Below are 20859 nucleotides of genomic sequence, written 5' to 3' on the forward strand. Positions count from 1 at the left end.
TAATTTATTGTGGATTTGAGGCTCCTCAATCTTCTCTCCAATTCAACCAAATTGTCCTTAATATATTGGATTATATATTTAAAAATAAAAGCACAATATCATTGTTTTCTTCTTATAATTTTTGCCTCATACTTATCGTATAAAATTATAAAGCACTAACAACAAATATTATAATTTTTCATTTGAAAGAAAAAACATTATAATTATTTTCTAAAAAAACATTATAAATATTTTATTTTTTCCTTTGTACAAATTAAGGAAAATAACACCCTGGAAAATTGATAATGATATTCGTTTGAAGTTGTATTTTTATATTATTGATTAGAATATCAATTTTTTTGTGTTAATTACAATAATGACTTTTTTTTTATCTTTACGGATCTTATTTTTAATTTAAATTGATAATTGCTCTTTTAAAAAAAATTATGTTTTTATTTTATTAGGGGCCTATTTTTATATGAGAGTCGAGCCTCCAATTACTCAGGGACGGCCCTGTCTTCAAACGTAAGAGGGGCCTAAGGCAATGAGATCCTTTCTCCACTGGCTTTTTGTGTTGTGCATGAAGAAACTATCCCTTATGATTCATGATCAAGTTACTAGTAACGTGTGGAGCGAGGTTAAGATTTGTAATGGTGGTCCTATTTTTTCTCATCTACTTTTTGGTAATGATCATCTTGTCTTTACGGAAGCTAAGTGTTTTCAAGTAAAGCTAGTTCGGAACGTGTTACAACTATTAATATCCATAAGCACAAATTGTAGAATTTAAAGACCTGTGATGGAAGAAGCATGATCGTGGATCATTTTAAGAGGATTTGGCTGTGGTCTGGTTTGGAAAGTTTCTGGATTTATTGTTATCTTGTTCTTATGATTAGTTTGGAAAGTTTCAGGAGTTTTTTTTGTAAGAATTGGTGTGATGAGCACTCGTTTAGGTGCTGTTTAGTATTTTGAAGCTAAATTTAGTAACAAATTGGAACCCAACAGAAGTTTATGAGCAATCACATTATTCAAAAGAGCAGCAGCTTTATTATAAATTTTAATTATAGCAAATTAAATTTAAATTCTTTTAAATTCAAAGCATGATTATTGATAATACATACGTCCATTAGCTTAGTGTATTCATAAGTGTTTTGGGGGTTGTTAACCTTAAAGTAAACTATTAAACAAAATCATTAAATATTTACTTTGCAACTAAGAAAATTGAGTGAAAATTGTAAAACGTTAGAAGAAATATTCACGCGGTGATTGTTTTTTAGTTTAAAGTATACAAGGTCTTCAAATGAAATTCTAACATAACTTTGAGTCAAGACATTATGTTTTGGTTTTCTGAGGCATAGAAATTTTCTGTAAAATTATATAGTTTAAATGTGGAAACACCAATCCAACTGGTAGTAGGTTCAAGACTATCAGAAGGCACACAATGCATATTTCGCAGTGTGTTATCATCCCCCAATACAATTGAGATTCTGCAAAGAAACGAATAAAATACATACAATCCCTCTCATATCCTCACCTTCCCGGGTTTCTCAATGCAGTTTGTCCACGACGAATAAAAAAATGCGATTTCGACAAAAGTTTCCATCTTGACATAACTCATAGTTGTGAAGTAGATCTGATACACATCTAATACTTTCTCGAGCGCAAAATGAATTGCTAGAAGCTTTCCATCACAGCCAACCAACCTAAGGCGCGAGAAAGTATACCGTAGAGCATTGTTCAATTCTAGCAATTTTATATTTGTAGAATTCACACAGAGTACTCCTATGTCGGCCTTCTAAGTGAAAACATGTATATTATTTACAAAACAACAAAGTCCACAACATCCAATGAATTTCCCCTAACCAAATAAGTAACTCAATTAAAATTACGAGATTAATAGACATGCAAACTATGATAACTTGCACACCGAACGAAACCACTGTGACAAACTCATTGGTAGAACGCAAATAAGGCTTTACAACGAAAGGCTGAGGTATCAATTGTTGCATTTTATTAGTAATTTATTTTAGGGTTAATTTTTCAAATTGTCCATGTAATATACGCGAGGTTAAAAAAACACAAAAGATTCTAGTAATTTGATATTCTTTCTACTTTTACACTCCAACAACTCAGTCACACAGATGACGCTAACATGACATTTTTTTTTTTTACATAGGCAGTTTGCATTTTTCAGAAGAAAAAAAAAAAACATACATGAACATATAACATCAAGAAATAGAAAATGTGATATAATATAATGAGTGATACTTGTTTCCATTCGTTCTTGAAGATGCCTTGGATGTCTTCAAATTGTGATGTTATTTCTTCTCTTTTGTGACACTCTTCTTAAAGTTGAGCCTCAACTTATTTCAATTGCATTTCTACATCATCTCTCTTTTCATGCATACTTTCTAACTCTTGATTTAAAGCTTTAGATTTCCATTTTGTTGGTTTCATTCTATCTCCAAGACTACGACAAGCTTCATTAATAATTGGATCTACATTGATATCTTCATATACGTCTTGCAATATATCTAAAGAAATTTTTTGAACCTTTAACTATGAAATTGGATTTGGTGATAGTTGATGGTTGAAGAAGTTTCTTCAGAAATATTGCAAGACATATATGAAGAAATTGAGGAAGATCCAATTATTAATGAAGCTTTCCAATCAGTTGTAGGAAAACGAACTCGACATATCTTTGATTTCTTGGACATAAAATCAAACCAACAAGAGTAAAATCTAAAGTTAGCGAGTGAACATGAAAAGAGACATTGATAAAAAAAATGAAATTGAAATAAGTTGAGGTTCAACTTTAAAAAGAGTGTCTCATAAGAGAAAAATAAACTCTAAAGAAATCATTTCAACAACCATTTAAATAGAGGACATCATCTTAATTTTGTATAGAATCACTCTGCCATGTTTTGAGATTACTAATACATTAATGTCCCCACAAAGTTTGACAATAAAAAAAGTTATTTGAACAAGAACGTGAAGATAAAGTGTTTTGAGATTCACTCTGTCATGGGAAGAGGATGTCAAAACATTAACATGAAAAGCCAATCAGAGGCCAAACCAAAGGAATCAAACATAGAAAAGAGTTAATCTAAAATAAACCAAGGTAATTTTTGAATTTAACCAAAAGGTTACCATTTTAAAATGGTGTTAGGGCTTCTGATTTTATAGCACATACTGAGCAAGATGCGTGGTATAGGGAAACCAATCGATGTAATCACTTATAATTCTTTATTGCATGCTTTATGCAAAAATCATCAACTCGACAAGGAAATTGCATTGGTTAAGGAATTTAAAGACCAAGGTTTTCAGCCAAATGTTCACTCATTCACTACACTAATAGATGGATTGTGGAAAAGTGGAAGACTTAAGAATGCACAAGTGATTTTTCAGGAGCTTATGATTGAAGGTTGTCATATAACAGTTTGGATGTATAATGGTGTAAGGGTTTGTTTGATGAAGCAGTTGCCTTGTTATCAAGAAAAAGATGAGAGAGATAAGGCAAAGAAACTTCTTTATGCAATGATTGTCAAAGGTCCTTTAAAAAAAAAAAGATGAATTCTAATTACTCATTGTTATTTTAATTTCAACTTCAATGACTACCATCTTGTATGTTATTAGATACATTTTAATACTGAAACGCATAACGATCCTTTTTCTTTCTATTACATTTTTTTTTTTTTTATAAAGCTAAGAATGCATTAAAAAACCAGGAGATGACCTGAACCAATTACATCAGTAAATCCAAAAGAGAAAACAATATAAAACCAAAAGCCTACACACTAGGCCAAGCTAGAGAAAGACAATCCTAAGCTATCCCTGTCAAAGAGAGAAAGAAACATCTCATGACTCAAACATATTTAGGATTGCTTTTAATTACACCCTTTTTGGATCGAGTTTGGATGTGCTCACTACTTGTGATGCCACCGGAACCTTTTCCATTAGGACTCTTATGTTTTCTAGACTTCCTGCCAGGTTTTGTAAACTTGCCTATCTCCAAAGGAGTGTCTAAATACTTATCAGCATCAGGAGGAAATTTTAAAGTAGCCAACAGGTTTTTCAGAGTCAGTATCTTGTTCCATAGTGCTATCAGTTGCAGGGTCTGTGTCTACCTCATCTCCCCAAGACTTACTCAAAATTTGCACACTTTTCATGCTAGCAGCAGAAACATTCTTAGATCCACCAGAAACTTGCACCTTTCCTTTAGTAGGGACCAATACCTCATCCATAGTGGTGATAGTATCAGTGTCTGGTTCAACCCCCAAAAATTTGCTCAAAGCTTTACCATCTTTCAAACATGCAGCAGACATGTTTTTAGGGCCAACAGTAAATTGCACTTTCCTCTTGTCTGGTCCCAAAATCTCATCAGTAGTTGTTATAGGAGTAATGACAGGCTGCAATGTTATATTATCATCAAAAATAGGAGCAGTGATGAGAGCACATTGCCTATCAATGATACCAGGCACCTCCTCAATAGTAAGAGAGGGAAGATCCCCATCTATTGGCCTAGCCTCCCCTAGAACCAATGTTTCATCCTCTTCAAGCAGCTCAAAGGAATTCTGAAGTGTCAACTTTGTCCTTGAAGGTTTATCAGCAGCATGAGATTCAACTTGATTAAACTTTTGAGAGGGTAAGATTTCTCCCTCCTCAAACTTTGTGACTGTTTCAGATTGGTGTTGAATAGGACTTTTTCTACTTCTTTGAGTTTTAGCAGGACCAGAAGTGGCATTCTTATTCCCAATCAAAATGGAACTACCAGAAGTATTCACATCAATTCTACCACTCAAACTAGCTTTGTTCAAAGCATTGGTAGTAACATTATGAGGTTTTTGATACAAGGGCACATATCCATTTGATTTGCTAGAAGTGTTCAATTTGGAGCAAGTTTGAACACTATGACCTAACATCCTGCAATGAGCACAATACAATGGGTGCTTTTCATACTGAACCAGAATGGATAGGGCATGATCATCTCTTTCAACAATCAATAATTCAAACAATTTCTCAGAAAGGTCAACATCAATTAAAACACGAGCAAAAATTCCAAATTTCCTGTTTTGTGTTGTTTCATCAATGGTTAATGGAGTACCCAAACCAGAGGCTATCTCGAATTCCACATGTCTATAGTGCTATAGACGGTAGCATTGTTGTTTGATAACACTTTGTACTAGATAGTGTATCTTAGAAAAATTGTGATTTTACTTGACCAAAAAAAAAAAATTGTGATTTTTCAAATTGCGCATCACCGACCAAATCTCACTCAATTATTTTCACTTTAATTAGAACTCTAAATATTAACTAAATTTTAAAATTTGAACATAACAAAGTTGACTAAAGGTAAAACCGAGAAAAAGGGTCATCTCATTAAAAAAAAGTTACTTTGAATACAAATCAAAGTAGTCAAGACTAAAACACTAAAAAACGTACATCTCAATAAAGAAAGGAACTACCATAAAAATAAAATAAAAAAATAATTTATTTTACTATTTTGCATTATTTGTTGACATAAAGATGCTTTAAATATAAAAAATTATCATAAAAAACGTATATGCTTTAAATAAAGAAACGTATAATCTTGATAGGCATGTGTATTTTTTAATGTTAAATTATCATAAAAAATAAGGAGGTAAAGAAATATTTATTTTCTCCTATAGTAATATTTATTTGTTAATGTTAATTTAGTTTTTTTTTTTTTTTGCACTCTGACAAAGCCTAAATTTATTGTAAAAAAATAATTCTTAAATGCAATGTGGTCCTGTTTAATAGGAAGCAGAATTTTAATCTCTTCATTTCGAAATCCATATTTTGCTTACACGTTATTGCAGTTTCAGTCATGGCCCACACTTTTAACTGAAAAATTGGTGTTTTGGGTAAAAAAAAAAGTGTTGATTTTTGGTCTCAAAATTCTACGAATTTTCTCTTCAAATTCAAAATCAAAGCTAAAAATAACCATTTTTTGGATAAAATATCTACATTGGGACCAAATACCAGATTTTTGAAACATAGGGACAAAAATTCTATTTCAAGTCAAATAGAGGATCAAAAATATATTTAAGCTATTTTTTTAAAAGACTTTATCAGTAAAATCGCACACACTAGATGCTCAGGGAATTGTGGGTTCGAAGCATATCAAATGTCCTTTAAAGTTTTAACATTTGAGTTGTGTTTTAAGGAAGAATTTTATGATGTTGTATATCAACCACTTTATTCTCGTATTTAAGTAAATAATCATTTTTGTCCCAAAAGAAAAACTGCGTTGCCAAATTTGGTGCTTCAAACATATTAAAGCAAATTTTGGTCCCTACCTACACCACCGTTAGAATAATCTAACAATAATCTAAAATTGCACAATCTGGTCCATAATAATAAAAAAAGGATATAATGGATACATGTAAAATATAATCAAACAGTGGATAACACAGAGATATTTCGGTCATATGTCCATTATAAACCTTAAAACTTTAGAGAATATATAAGATAAACAAAAAACAAAGACCGAGTTCATAAGTCATATTCATCAAGAGTCACATAATCTGAGCAGGGATAATGAAATTATAGAAACCATGACAAGCTTTTCCAGGCTAATCAAAGTATACGAAAATAAAAGGGAAACAGAAGGAACAAAATTTAAACATGAGACATTAACAAGTTGTAAGCATGGTGCCTAGTTAGCAGACTATTCAACTAGAGAATAATCAACTTCATCATGTAGATGACGAAAACACCAATCGAGCCAATGAAATTTTGATCTCGGATGAAGACAAGGTCTACCAGTAGGCACAATGCATTTTATCAGTTCGTTATTACTCGCTGAATACACTTCACATTCCCCAGAGAAACTATTAATATAATACACATGGTTGCTTTCATATCCCAACTTGTCCGGGTTCTCAATGCATAGCATTTGTGATGTGAATAAAACAATGCAAGGTCACCCAAAGTTTCTAGCTTGGCATAACTCATCGTTAACAAGTCTATTCTATAGAAATCCAATAATTTCTTCGGTGTAAAGTAAACAATAAGAAGCTTCCCATCACAACTAAGCAACTTAGGGCACAAGTAACGTATATTGGGCGTGTTTTTCAGTTCTAAAAGTTTCAGAATTTGGGGAGTTCAGGCTCAGTACACATATCTCCGCCTTGCAAGTGAGTGCATAAATAGTATTATGCAAAACAACAAAGTCCACAACCTTGCATGAATTTCCCTTTTTGGAATAAGTGATCCAATTAGAATATCGAGACTGATAAACATGCAAACCAAAAAAATGTCTGCATGAAGCCACTATGACAAATTCATTAGAACCTTTGGCAAAAGCAAGTAAGACACGACAAGTGAAATGAATGAAATCATCTCCAACTGTTGAGGTATCAATGATGATATGTTTTCTTGTAAATGGATTCATTAGATGTAGTCTTTTATTTGCACCTGGCATGATCAAATATCCACTAGACGAACCACCATAGGAGCCAAAATAAACACTCCTCTTAGAACGGTAAACTCGTTTTTCAGGTATGCTATAGAAAGAACAATATTTCGTATCATACGGAGTTGTTTGAACAAGAAGTGGTGATTGGGATGCTAGGAACCTTCTCCAATAAATTTTCTGAACACGCCTCCACTCCTTACAAACACCAGCAAATTGAAATTGATCGTCAAAATCTAGTTTTCGAGAAATGGTATCAAGCACATTATCAGGAAGTTGGCTGAAGTCAACGACGTTTTCCGCTTCTTTCCCTTCTACAATGACAATGTTAGGTTACAATTTCAATAATATGAGTACATATATATTTTTTATTCATCTATCTAATAATATCATAGAAAATCGTGAGATAAGGAAATATTTAAAGACAATATACAATAATCATAAGAAAGATCTTTTATTAAAAAGAAGGCAACAAGTCAACCACTAAACCAAAATGAAACACAATTCTGGTATTTCTGAACCATCTCATTGAGTGTCAAGGATTCGTGATGATTTCTAATTTATCATTCTATCATATTATTGGTAAATACGAAGTAAAATCACGTTTTTCTCATAACATGCTTTGACATGAATGGTAATATAGCTCATATAGGAGTAAAATAATCCTTCAAAATAAAACTACAATAATTACAAACAACTTGTAGTAAACTTGGGATATTTTGCAGGGCAAATTCTATGGTACACCCAATAAATTTGGGTGTATCAGTACACCAAGTCGTAAAATTAATAATAAATGAGTTGTTTTTTTGAAGAAAAATAATTATTTTTTATCATTGACAACTAAGATAATTAAATTTTATTTACCAAAAGCTTTGACGAAATAAAATTTAATTTTTAAGAATTTTTATTACTCATAACAATGAATATTGATTATTTTTTATGACAAAATGTAAATTTTTTAATATGATCCTTACAAACAATGAAATGATGGTTTTTTTTATGAAATGATGTTTTCTAAAATATAAATATTGACAAATACCTTTTTATTTCATTAAAGTGATCGTTAATTTATATATTTTGTGAAACAAGAGTACCGGTACACTCAAAATTGTGAGTGTACCATAGAAGTTCCTATTTTGCAGGACATTGTAGTTACCTTTTTTGACCAAAAAAAAAAATCATGCAATCTAAGGTTTGGCACCCCTCAATTTGAAAATATTGGCTCCTACACAGCCATCTATATGACCATTTAATAACCATCTATATTTTACCTTATATTTCAACACCGTGGAATAATATTAAAAATTAAAAAAAATTATGGTTAAAACTTTTTAAAATTAGGAAAATTTACTTTTTTCCTGTAAATCCAAAATGAACAAAAGTAAGAAAAGAGCCGTTTATTTTGCATTCCCCCATTTTCGGTTTAGTACAATGTATCCAAAATTCAATAAGAATAATATAAAATTATCTTATATAGTATTTTATTATTATATATCAATTTTGATCAAAAGGAATATCATAGTATATTTTAACTATGGTAAAATATAATTAAATTATTTTATGCCTTTGTTATATAAAGACATAAAACAGGTGTGACTCTTCATTCACTATTTTCTTCATATTTACAGACACAATCTTTTACTCTTACAGTATTTCCGTAGCAAATTTCCTACGGTTTCTTCCAAATTTTCAACTCTCTTCTGTGAAACTATGATCTTCCCGCGTCAGAAACTTGAGCATTCTTGCTCTCTACGGTGAGTTTCTCTCTGATTTTGTTATGACTTTTTTATGATAACTTGGCTATGAAAAAGTTGAAAAAAACATTGCTTTTGTTAAACAATAACCAAACTCCACACACCACATTTTCAAATCATTTTTCATCAACTAAGTAGAAATCATAAACAAAATAACAAAAGCAAGAATTTTTTTCAACTTTTTCATAGCCAGGTTATCATAAAAAAAATCATAACAAAATCAAATTAGAGAAACTCACCGTAGAGAGCAAGAATGCTCTCAAGTTTCCGACGTGGGAAGTTCGGAGTTTCACAGGAGAGAGTTGGAAATTTGGAAGAAACCGTAGGAAATTTGCTATGGAAATACTTTAAGAGTAAAAGACCGTGTCTGTAAATATGAAGAAAATGGTGAATGAAGAGTCACACATTTTTTATGTCTTTATATAACAAAGGCATAAAATAATTTAATTATAGTTTACCATAGTTAGAATATACTATGATATACATTTTGACCAAAATTGATATAATAATAATAAAATACTATATAAGATAATTTTATATTATTCTTATTGAATTTTGGATACATTGTACCAAACCGATAAATGGGGGGAATGCAAAATAAACGGCTCTTTTTTTTATTTTTGTTCATTTTGGATTTAGAGGGAAAAGTAAATTTTCCTAATTTTAAAAAGATTTAACCATAAATTTTTTTAATTTTTAATTTTATTCCACGGTGTTGAAATATAAGCTAAAATATAGATGGTTATTAAATGTTGAAAATATAAGCTAAAATATAGATTTTGAAAAGCATCAAACCCATAAACTTAGAAAAAATAAAATAATTTTCACAGTGAGGGTTTAGGACATACATCCATATAATTTCACCTTAAAACTTCAGGAAGAATTAATATCTACATTTCATAGCAAACTAGAGATATTTTGCAGGACATATTAGTAACCTTTTATTTGACACACACAAAAAAAAAAAAAAAAAAAAAAAAAAAAAAAAAAAAAATCCTGAAATCTATGGTTTGCACCCTCAATTTGAAAATATTGGCTCAAGATCAACCATCAATATGTTGATTGGAAAACCCATAAATCTAGAAAAGGGAAAATTATTTTCACAATGAGAACCTGTCAACATTTGACTGGAAAAACAAATGAATCGCCAAAGGGAAGTATCTATGGGCATTAGTTTAAAATCTAAATGCTTGATATATTTTAAGAAGTTGTCCTTGAAAGATAGCCATCCAGTTGATGGTTGAAATATGTTTGTCATAATAACAATACCTCAATAGTGCAAAATTTCATAACTTAATTTGCCAATCATGCAAAAAATCATCACAATCACACAAAAAGAAACAATCAAATGACACTTTAGTTGTATAGATATAGATGATTAAATTGATGTTGGAATTATTTTGAGGAATAATAAAATGATGACACTTGTATCTTTGGAAATCAAATAAGGGAGTTAATTGGATTCTATCTAATTTATTCAAGCTCAATTTATCGTTAAACTGTTTCTTGTATATTGGTTCTAAGAGACCCCTAGTGGATGGATGAAGTATAAGAGTTATGATATTTGCAAGGGAGGTGGAGAGATAGAAGGATGATGAAGCTTGATTTAAATTTTGAAGGGAGATGGATCAAAGGTTACATTAGAAAAATGTTAACTTCTGACACTTTTCATGTTGAAATCTAGGGCATACACCTTAGTTTTGATTGGAGAGAACTTTTTATCTCATTGTAGAAAGTGACTCAATAATTATACATGCTCGTATATAAATGCAAGATTAGTGGGGTGGTTCATGTTTTGTTGCGGCACATTCATTGTCTTTTGGCATTAGATTGGCATGTTTCGTTTTGTCACAATATGAGGGAAGAAACCAGAGTACTGATTGGCTAGCTAATTTTTTGGTTTCTCTATATTCCTTTAGTTGTACTAATGTTGAAGCTCCTCATAGTGAGATTCATATACTTCTTTTTGCGATATTGTCAGGGTTTGCATGCCTAAGAATGTCCATTTTATTTTGTAGTTTTTTCTTTGGAATTTGGCCCTCTTTTGTACCAAAAAGAAAAAAGAATAAACTGAAGACAAGCATAACATGGACTCTGAAAATATGTAATATTTCACATTTACAAATTCATAGAATTTGAAATTATGGCTTAACTCAACCACACAAAACTAGTTTGTAAGGTGAGAATGTCCACTAATTATAAGCATTACTTTGGCCTTATTTCTAGGCTATTTGGGAATAAATACACCTCATCACACCCAGAATAATGAAGGCATTGGAGGTTGCCATGAAGGAAGCTCCAAGTAGTTGATATTATAGTGACTAGGGGAAGGGCGCAATTAAGGCGGCTTTCTAACACTACCTCTCACGTACACGACTTTACACCTAGATCTTGTAATGTGTGGGTGATCCAACAAAAGATCTATGATATTCATTTACACCATCTTAGATATGCGACCTGGAATATAACTTAACCCCACAAAATTGAATTGAAAGGCGAAAGCCAAATGAGCATTACTTAGGCTATGTCTTTAGGTGATTTGAGACTCAACCGCTAGCTAACACCCAATCAATAACAATGAAGATTTTGAAGACTACAATGCATGCAAGACAAAGTTGCCGACATTACTTTGGCTTTCCAACATATGTAAATTTCCTTATACACAACAATCATATAATTGTTTGAAAAGAATTTCAACAAAGGAAAACAATGGGAAACGACAAGTCTTCTATTTTTTTTTTAACCTATCAAGCATGGTTCAACTGCAAATTCAACATTGAGACTCAATTTATATATTTTTTTAATTTAATCAAATAGTGAAAAGAATCTCCTGAAACCAAATAGGAAAACTATAAGTGAATATTTCATGCTTCAATTTTTAAAAATATACATACAACAATATGAAAAGCACGGATATACATCATAAAAATTAGCAAAATTAAAAGATGGAGTATATAAGCATGTGAAACCATACTTGACGATGATCGGGGCAAGCCATTGGAAACATTAGACCTCTTAGAATCATCTTCGTCACTCGCTTGCTCTGAATTCTTTGCGGACATCTTGTCAACTTGCATCTTTGTGTGATATAAGATTGAGCTTAACCCCTTAGATCTAGGTAGTAAATCCAAGATAGAAGCGCAGAGCATGTGACCCCAAAAAGGGGATAACAAGATCTCGGGTACTGAAATCGTTTAGATCACAAAGGATAGGTTGTATAACAACAGGGGAGAGATCGTAAAAAAAAAACGCATAAAAATTCAATGTAATTGGGGGGAGATGAAATGTGTCTTTTGATGTATATTCAAGTAGTAGTTGATTCCATTGTCACAAACAAAAAAACATATGATAAGAAAAAAAACCATAAAACATGTGATGAATGAAAGGATTTCGGGTTGAAAACGGCGTACACAAAGAGAGAATGGAAACGAGAAGGTTTCGGGTTGAAAACGGCGTACACAAAGAGAGAATGGAAACGAGAAGAGAGAAAAGGGTTAGGGTTGTGCAAAAAAACCCAAATTACCCTTTCAAAGAGTTTAGATTTTAAGGGCAAAATTTTGATTTTATACGAGTTGGAACCGGGAATCGGACTACACGAACCAGGAACCCGCTCTCCCACCTGAAGCGGCACTGAACTATAAGTGGGCTTGGATTATCATTCACGTTGCGATTTTTCACTAACATATGTCACTCCTCCCAAACCACGAAGAGATTGACTACAACAAACGTAAACAGACTTTTATAAAATGATATGAAAAACACGTCAAAACGAGTGCATCTTCACTCCATTTAGCAATCCTCCATTTACTCCTTTTCATTTCACATTTATATGACATGTGGCAAAAATAAAATTAAGGGTTGGGATTAAAAGATTTAGAAAAAACATTTTTTTCCCCTTATGCACAACAGTAACAACAGTTGGCACATTTCATCTTCCTATCACCATCATCACTCCTTCTCCGTCCACAATATCCTCCGCGCGCCAACGCCGCCCATTTTCGTCCATATATCGGCGGCGGCGCTCTCTCGCTTCTGCTCCACATCAATTTTGGATATTGAAGAACCGGATCAGTTTGATTATGGTTCCGTGGTTAATTTATCATTGACCCAATTCTATCTTAATACCTTGAAAAATCAACCTTGTTTCATGGTTGCACTTTCTGCTATTAGTTTCATGACTTCAATTACTGAATTCAAATCTTATAGTATGCTAACAAAATTTGGAAATTTTGTTTTAAACTTAGAGAACGAGATTTTGCTAAATTTTGTATTGTTCGTTGATGCCATTGAATTGTCACTAAGAAAAAGGATTAAATTACTAAAGAAAGGGAATCAGATTGGGGAACATGAACCATAATTTGTGAAATCCTTAATTTCATTCATCCTCCTCCACCTTCCTTTCAAATCATCCTCACCATTCTCTTTCTCTTTTGTGTTTTCTATTTTGTTCTTCAAGCACATCATACGACATTCGTTTTCGTTTTTGTTATAGCTTGTAGCGTTGTTGTTTGAAACCATTTTGTACTAAACAGCGTATCATAGAAAAATCGTGATTTGTCAAATTCCGCATCACCGACTAAATCTCACTCAATTTTTGTTACTTTAATTTGAACTCTAAATATTAATTAAATTTTATGATTTGAACATAACAAAGTTAACTAAAGATAAAACCGTGAAAAAGGACATATACAATCAAAGTAGTCAAGATAAAAGCGCTAAAAAAATGTACATCTCAATAAAGAAAGAAACTACCATTTAAAAATAAAGAAATAAAATAATAATTCATTTTACTAATTTGCATTATTTGTTGACATAAATTAACAAATTCGAGTCTAGAAGTCCTAACTCAATTGGCAAATGCCGATATTACAAGGTCGGACGTCGTGATCCAGGTTCGAACCTATGACCTTACAATTGTGTATGAGTTTATTTTCTGTGATTTACCACTTCATCTAAGACCTAAAAAAAATAACAAATTCGATAACATTTATCATATAAAAAAATAATATTTAAATATCAAAGGACTTTTTTTTTGAAGAAGAAATATCAAAGGACATTAAGAACAGGGATCTGTATTTTCGATCCGAACTGATCTTACTTTGCAAAACCGAACTGTGAACCTTTACTAATCGAATTGGTTTCTATGTGATCAGAACAATTTTTTATGCGAATCAAACTATTGCTATTTTCTTGAACTAAATTTGAAGGTTTTAATTTTGTCTTTCTCTCAGTTTTTATTTGGGTGTTGATAACCTTTAAAAAAAATTCTAAGAATAATAAAATGGTTTCACAAATGAGAGCACAAGCAATGCAGTGTAGTGCGACAGAACAAAGACTAAGTTTCAAAGAAACTATCGCTAGCACCACTCATATTAAAATTATCATTATTGTATTTATGTTTCTCGTGTCTGTGATCACCACATTTACGATGTTGATGAAATTCGGGATCAAAGAAAGGTCACCAATCGAATATAACATAATTGAGGGCTCAATTATGCAATTCAATTGAGACCTCAGTTACTTTATACTCAATCAGTGACCAATCTTTAGACCCGAACTTCATCAACAATTTCATGGAGTGTTTTGTATCTTTGTGTAAGGTGATGTCCAATTTAAAAAGGTTGTGTGAAATTGTTTGTTAATGATCTTACCCATATTTTCTCCTAATTGTTTGTAGAACGTATGGTGTGTGTACTGCTTTTACCTAGTATTTCGTTTTGGAAATGAAATGGAATGATGATTTGAAGAAGTCATAAATGAATGGTAACATTTCCATTTCATACGCTGAGTTTTAAATTTTTTTTTTTTTTTGTTTTATTTTGTATAATAAAATTTTGATGAGTTGGTTTCTAAGAATAGACTTGGGATACTATATTAGAATTTATAATTGGTTAGAAAATGAGAGACTCATTTAGATACATTGAAATAAGAGTAACTAGCAACTAATGTAATTTAAAAAAAAAAAATACTAAATATTAAAAAACAATAGAATCATAGTTTGTGCAAGGGTTGTATAGTATTAGTTAACGCAATGCATAAGTTATTATAAGTCTTTTAAGTATCTTGCTAACAAGTGTCTTTAGGGCAATAGTTACTCTTAAGGGTAATTTGAAAAGAGCGTAATAATAGAATTTTCTAAAGGAAAGAGGACAGGTTGCAAACGTTATGTGAAAGGGTGAAGCTTTAATCTTTTTTGCGGTTGAAGTCGAAGTACACTACATTCGATTTTGACTACCAATTGTGGCGGCGGAGTCCTTTACATTAGTTAATTACTGTTTTTTAGCTTGTTTCTTTTTCTCTACCATTGTGGCTTTGTACAGTGTGTTTTGAACTCTGATTTTGTCTACGCTTTTTGACACGCCTTATGCTAAATAGTGTAGTTGTGTTATTTTTATATATTATTTTGGCTTTTTCAAACAAAAAAATAAATAATTGATAAATTTTAAGTAGAACATGTTACATTTTAAAGTTTCAATATATTGAATGCATTATTTTCAAATCAAAATTTCTTCTTTGGTTTTCTTAACAACTGGCCTTAAAGCCTTAAAACACAAGTCAGCACAGAGGCCAACCACACCAAAAACCCCAAACACCCATTAGAACCGAACCGAAATACAATCAAACAAATAACAGCCCCACAATACAATAAACCCAATTAACCGTTCAAACACTCCTTAAGATTCCAACACCACTCGTAAAACAAACAAGACGCCAAAGTCGATCTATTTAAACTCCAATGCCAAGCTAGAGTCTTTATTTGTTCCACCATATCATCAACACCACAAATCTTATTATTAAAGATTCTATCATTTCTCATCTTCCAAACAATCAAAATCACCACGTGCCAAATTATCCACGCTCCTTTCCTCAACTTCTTCGATGCATAAATTAATATTACAAAAACCAAAACAAGCAAAAAAAAAAAAAAAAAAAAAAGGACCAAAAGCAAGTTTCCTATGTTTGAAGACAATTTTGTTATGGACTAAACAATTGCTCCACTCCCTTGTGACAAAAATGACTGAACCAGCCATGCATGTGTATAGCTTGGCATTTCTATTGTTTAATTTATGACAATAGAAAAAAGACTTAAAAGTAGCATTAAAGAATTGTGTTGTAAATATTAGGATGTAAATGTTAATATTAGTACATGAGGGCCATTAAATAAGCTCGTTAGGTTTTAGATTAATCTCTATTAAAGCAATTTAGATTTAATTATTTGTAATTACAACCCTGAAATAATATTCAAAAAATTATTTCACAATTCTACATGGTATCACGAGCTCCCGATTTTTGGGGTCTCGCTTCCGCATAAACCCTAGCTTATTTTCATTGCAGCCTTGTTGCCTTTGAGCGCAAAAGCTTCCTGGGTGTTTTTTCTTGTTGCTTTTGTTTAACATCGAATTTGTTTATACCACCAATTCACATACTTTTGTTGATCAGACCAAAACACCATCCAACCATTGTAATTGTCTCCTTTATACCGGCCAAAATTAAAATTTTCTTTGTCATCCATTGAACCCACGTGCCCACATGTGTCGCTTCTGTTAACGCACGTGAGGGCTACACTCGGCGTCGATCCACGCATGTCTGCAACCCGCGTGTATGTAACACACACCGCCTTCTAGGTAGTGTTTTTCAGCCAATTATTATAGTTTCATCGTTTGGTCTTCCTGATTATGTATCTGTGCTCAAAATCACGATTGGAAATATTTTGTGTTGCTGGTTTTCTTATAGCATTTGTGATTTTTGGACAATTTTGTCTTCGTGTACTGGTCTAATTAGAATTGGGTGGTATTGTACATCTTTGGCCTCTTTTTTGTTGTTGGGTGATACTGAATTTCTCTAGTGGTGAAGAATTGAGACCTAGAAGTGTGATCCACGTGTTGGGTCGGGTCCATATAGAGTTTAGCTTTGTGTAAGGAGAAGGAAAATCTCATCTGAGTTGAATCGAGAACTAGTAGAATGAAAAGTTAAAACAAGGATTTAAAGGATATCTACCCTAAAATAAAAAAATAAAAAATATCTACCCTAAAAAAAACAAGGCTTGATGTACTTTTCGTTCCGTATTTATAAAAAAAAAAAAATAATAATAATAATTAATTAATTAATTAATTAATCATCCTATTTTAAAATTTGATTTTTTGGTCCCTCATTTTTTTTTATTTCGAATTTTGTTCCCCACCCCATTTTAGGGTCAATTTTAAATAATAGGTTCACCCTTAAGCAGCTAAAATCTCATAAACGGGCCTAAAGTAACATATATCAAACGTTTAATAATGACAATCATTGTTTCATTTGCATACCACATGAACTGGTGAATTCTGGTTCACGAAGGATTGAAAATAAAAATATCCCAAGCTATTTTAAGGTAGGAACGTAGGCCAATAAAAATTAAAATGGGGGAAGGTAAGGGAATTGAAAAATGCATATTGTGGTAGGTTATTGAGGTCTGAGTAGTCTTCCTGACCTTAAAGAAATACCAGTGGTAGATGCACATGGTGTGTTAATTGATTTCCTATATGCAGGCGCAGCTAGTGATTAATTGACCCTTTTTTTGGAATTAACTAAGAATAACATTTGTTATAAGGGAGAGAGAAGTTTTTTCTTTAATAGAAATAAAATACATTCATTCAAATTGATAGAGTATATTTATACATTACAAATTCAAAGTACCTAGAAGCAAAAAGGATGAATTTACGAACAAACTCGCAGTATCCATGTTAGTAGCATAAAATTACGACAAAGTACATATGCCTACAAATATGATTATATTCAAGTTTTCAGAATGTTCATGTCTTCGGATCTGCAATGTTGACAACGTCAAAATCATTAATTATATAAGGAGTTTTTCTACTTGCACCCTAGTTAATCATGGTTGCACCCCAAAATGACAATATTACCCTTTTATAAAATTTGATTTTCAAAAAGCATATTCCTTCTTTCTTGGTTACACCCCAAAACCCCTCTTCCAAAATCATAATTCTCCAATCGATCGATTGTGTTCTGCGAAGATTTTCAAAACCATACTTTCTCACGTCCATTCATGATTTCAAATAAAATTCGAAGCAAATCAGGTTAGCAAGTGTTGTTCTTCAATCGATTGTGTTTTTCTTCTTATGGGTTCTCAGTTCTGCGATTTTGTGTTTTCCTTGTTCTGTAAACTCAGTTTAAGTAGGTTCATGTAAACTCAATTTAAGTAGGTTCATGTAAACTTAGTTTAAGTAGGTTCATGTAAACTCAGTTTAAGTAGGTTCATGTAAACTTAATTTAAGTAGGTTCATGTAAACTCAGTTTAAGTAGGTTCATGTAATTAGTTTACATGAACCTACTTAAACTGAATTTAAGTTAACCTTACCAATGTAAATTAAAACTTTAATCGTACAGTGCATCAGTGCAATTGAAGGAAAAAAATTGAAACTTGCAAATAGAAGAAGAAATTCAATTACTTATATCCAATTGAGTATGGATGAAAAATATTTTGATTCACTCTTTAATTTTCATGGAGATTGATATTGAACATCAAATTGTTTGCTTGTGATCGCTTGTGGGGGTGAAAGAGGGTGAAACTCAGTGACAATGAATAAAATTAGGGTTTTAAGAAAATTTATATAAAAGGACAATTTTGGTATTATAAAAAACTTTTAAGAAAATTTGGGTGTAACCAGAAAAACATGAGGTGTAAATAGAAAAACTCTTATATAAGCACTAGCTCAAATCTAATTTTTCAACCTGAATCAAATAAGGAAAGGAGAAGTTAATATGTAAAAAAATATTACCATCTACCTACCCCTTGGAGGATTTATTTTCACGTACACGAGTGTAACATATATTTATTTATTTTTTTTATTAGAGTTTGAACTCCATCTTTAAAATTATGGTTAGATCTAACACAACCTGACAAAATCGTGGTTAGATTTGCCCCCACTTATATAAATACTCGTTTAGATCATATTTTATTCGATTTGAGACTCTTTAACACTCTTTCAAACAACTCCAACTCTTTTATATCTTAACTCAAACTAAATAAGTTATCCAACTCGCACGTGTAACATTTTAAGCTTGCAAAAGCTGTGATAAAAAAATGCATGCACCCAAAAAAGGAAAACTGAAGTAAAATGCAAGCTTAGATAGAGAGAACTTGTCAAATTTTAAGGAATCTTCTTTTAAAAAAAAAATTAAGGAATCTTCCCTTTAACAGATGAATTATGGTCCATTCTAAAGCGCCTAATCTGAATACAGGATTTTGTTGAACTTTTTTGTATAATAATTCATTTTCAAATATTTGTATGAGTTGTTGTTGACAATGACATCAAAATGTGAAACCCTTGGATAAATGGATCTTATACTTCATATATATTCTATTTTAACGAAATTTTGTAAACTGATATTCATTGCGGTCACATTTGTAAGCAATTTTTACTTTTTCATATTTATTAAGTAATTGATGTATCTAGAATATAAGTCCAGATACATCATTTATTTAATGGATCTGACAAAACAAAAATTGTTTATAAATGTGACAGAAGGAAGTAATATTTATCACATAGAACAAGCCGTGGGACCTATGTTAATGATCTAACAGTTGAACTAATATTTGTTTTTTTAGCTGGTTTTGTGTAGTTGGAAGGAATTCATTGGTACCAACTATATCCCTTGAATACTAAGCAAAGTGTTTTATTAATTTATTTGCTCTCAAATTGTACTCTCTAATTATTCTTTAGGAGTGAATATAAGCTGTATTCTTATGAAAAAAGGGAAGATATGATTGTGCATGCAGAAAGTGCTTTGATCTTTTGCTAATTTGAATCATTACTGAGATTATACGCACAAGAAATACTCAACACAAGCTTCATCATAATATAGTTCGTGTGGCTTTGTTAGCTTCTAAGTTTGATTTGCATGATTAAGAGAATTTGTTCAAAGAATAAATAATTAGAGGAATAGTTAGGTTTCTTTTAAGTGTCCAATTTAATTAGGGAATGGTAAAGTGTAATTTTGAGTGGAATGTGAGGTACAAACAAGGGTTTAATTAAGTTGTGACATGCCATTATGGTTGTGAATGTGACTAAGTGGTGTTTGGTTGAAGAAAGGGATTGAAGCACCAAGTCTCCAATTTTGCATGATAACAATGTCGTGAAATTCATACTCTTACCGATGCATTTTTACTGTCATTTGCACATATACTTTAATCAAGTAAAACAACACATACTAGCTTTAATAAATGATGTTCTAAATCATCTTTTACGGTGCATTAATCATCTAAACTATTACTTTTCCCACTCAATTAGCTTCTCACGCGCTCTATTTTTTATAAAAATATTCTTTATTTGAATTATGAAATCCAAATCATATAGTAGGGATATTTGGATTCCGAAATCCAAAACATAGTAAAACCAAGAAAATATGTTGTGATTGATGTTAAAGGTCTCTACTAACTGTCGTATGTTCCCTGCCAAAAACTACAAAATAATTTTAGGAATTGTATGAGCGATAAACCTATCCTAGAAAAAACACCCCTAACTAAAAAATGAGAAATAAAATGTAAGAATGATTGAGAAGTAAAGAATGAATATGTTGAAGCATGGAAGAGTACTACTTATAGTCTTAAAATTATCATAGACCGTAACTACAGATAAAGAAAATGTTTACCATGTCTAAACCGACCAAAAATAACATTAAACACACCACAAA

Source organism: Medicago truncatula, chromosome 7 (genome assembly GCF_003473485.1).
Source record: "Medicago truncatula cultivar Jemalong A17 chromosome 7, MtrunA17r5.0-ANR, whole genome shotgun sequence".
NCBI lineage: Eukaryota > Viridiplantae > Streptophyta > Magnoliopsida > Fabales > Fabaceae > Medicago > Medicago truncatula.